Source organism: Hibiscus syriacus, unplaced genomic scaffold, assembly GCF_006381635.1.
Source record: "Hibiscus syriacus cultivar Baekdansim isolate YM2019G1 unplaced genomic scaffold, ASM638163v2 tig00110783_pilon, whole genome shotgun sequence".
NCBI classification, from domain to species: domain Eukaryota; kingdom Viridiplantae; phylum Streptophyta; class Magnoliopsida; order Malvales; family Malvaceae; genus Hibiscus; species Hibiscus syriacus.
The window spans coordinates 20,983-23,565 of NW_024062861.1; the positions used below are offsets into that span (position 1 = coordinate 20,983).

The following is a 2,583-nucleotide window of genomic DNA, read 5'->3' on the forward strand; positions in this document are numbered from 1 at the left end:
ATTTAGTTGATATATTATATGGGTCTGTTAAAAGTAATGTCAATAGGTCACCATTTCTCAAAACATGTTAAATATTCGAGGTCCTTTCAAAGATCCTTTCTCTATATCTACCAGAGTTCCCTAGGTGTCCAGAGACTATAAGATGCGAGAAAGATATGCGGAGGACCTTTAGTTGGTACAACAAATCTGAATATAATTTTAATTATTACATATATTTTAATATACATTAATACGATAAAACGTCTTTAATATCCTTTTTCATTTCAACCTGCGATTCAATCCAAATACATGTTACCACTAATTGATTAGTTACAATATCTAATCGATGACTACACTGACTAATTTCACTGTCTTTAACCTAATCGAAATCAATCTCAGCGAGCCTTGACGACTTATCAGATTTGTTGTCCTTTGCAGTTAAGAACTTGAAGAGCATTTTATGCTTGTAAGGCTTTCCAGGCGAAATGATTTGTGAAGGGAAATTCTGGTGATTCAGTGCATCAGGAAAGCCTTGAGTCTCCAAACACAGCCCTGCATGAGGTTTGTATATAAACCCTCCTTTTCCCTTCTCACGCTTTATCAAGTTTCCGCTATAGAATTGCACACCCGCCTGATTCGTATACACTTTCATCATTCTCCCCGACTTCTTATCCTTCACTATTGCTGTTTTCTTCAGCTTTTTGGATCGTCCGGACCGTCGATCACGTAGTTTATGTCGTAACCTTTCCCAAGTTCCCTGATCCGGCTTCCGATCGTCCGCGGTTTGAGGAAATCGTATGGAGTTCCTCGTACCGTGGACAATACGCCTGTTGGAATAAGGTGTTCATCCACTGGAGTGAATCGGGAGGCGAAAAGCTGGATTTCTTCGGACAAGATATCACCACTGTCGTGGTTACCAAGGTTCCAATATGTATGCTGTGCTAGATTCACAGGGGTAGCCTTTTTTAAAGCTCTAGCTTTCATCGTCACTCTCAGTCGGTTATCCGAACGGAGGAGGTACCGGACGGTGACTCTGATTTCGCCGGGAAATCCTACAGAAAAAAAAAGTATACTAGAAATTAAATATATTAGCTTTATGATCAGTTGTTTGCAATGAAAAATGATCATATTCAGGCGCTTGATGTGTTTTCCAACCATTTTCATCATCTTTGCTATCATAACCAAAGAGAATTGTGGGATCTTCAGAATGTTAATCTTCATCACTTTCCAGATAACATCAGCGAATCCTTTAGGACCACCTAAAGTTTTCCATCAAATTGCGATACAAAACATCAGAAACAGCTAGCAATGAGCTTGGGAAATATCATTGCGTATTAAGAGATTAAGTTCACCGTGAAGTGTGTTATTCCCGTCGTTTTTCGGCAGTTTATATTGAGCTCCGTTCAAAGAAAATCTTGCACCTCCGATTCGATTTGCAACCCGTCCGACTACGGAACCGAAGAATGTTGTATCGTTCTGCCAATGTATACCAAGTTTTTTTAGTAGAGCGAAACTGCAAAATTAATATGAAAAAATAAAGAGAAAAACACCTTAATCCTTTACAGTATCATATCCAAGAACAATATCACCCCGTTTCCCTGCAAAATAGCAGGAAATGGAATAAAAATTCAACCCAGACAAGAAAATGGAAAACCAAACCAGACAAAAAGGAACCAACCATGTTTGTCTGGAATAACAAGTGACATAATGGTTGCACCCCAGTTGGTGAACTTAACAGACATGTTCCCATTCTTCAGCTCATATATTCCGATTTTCTCTTTCGATTTGTCAATGTCATATTCCAATTTTCCACCATTGACGAAACCAAAAGCAACCACAAGCAGCAAAGAGAACAATAAACAAAGCTTATTCATGTTGTCAGAAGAAGGACGATGGTGAGTCACGGAGGATTTGCTTAGGAATTTATAGTAGAACAAAAACAGACGATGTCCATGAAACCCAACAATTGGAAACTAAAGAAAGGATGACGTATTATATTAAGATGTAATAGGCAAATATTCCAGCTTCTTTAGTTTTCCCATTTTTTAAGATAAGATAATTATCAATTTGATTTGAATGTTGCGCAATGCCCTGCAAATTGGTTAAGGCACACAAAACCGATGAGATGTTGCAGAAATGGAGAGACAGCTAGGCGAATTTCCCGAAAAATCACCCTTAATATCTTAATTTTCCTGTCAGACACCGTTCAGACAATATTTCCCGATCTAATACCCTTTGCAGGAAGACGCGCCTTACGCTGATCTGGCGTCACGTTGGGTAAGGCGTGGCCCCTGGAGCGCGCTTTACGCTGACATGGACACACGCTAGCAAAGGCGAGGCCCCTGGGGCGCGCCTTACACCACTATAGCGCGGTGCAAGGGCCGCACCTTCGCTTTAATTCTGACACAATTATGCAAGGTGCGATGCAAGGGCCGCGCCTTCCAATTATCACATGCATAATGCAAGGCGCAGTGCAGGGGTCGCGCCTTGTATAATTACACTATCTCCTCTCGACTATAAATACCCCTCTCCCCTCGTATACTCTCTCACATCTTCCTCTCAATCGAAAAACTAATACAACAATCCTCTCAACCAGTATAACAC

General features: G+C 40.5%; 1 pseudogene; it reads right to left on the reverse strand.

The window, feature by feature from the left end:
* Positions 1–358: 358 nt before the first annotated feature.
* LOC120140288 lies at positions 359–1,853 on the reverse strand (annotated as a pseudogene).
* Between the last annotated feature and the right edge of the window lie 730 nt (positions 1,854–2,583).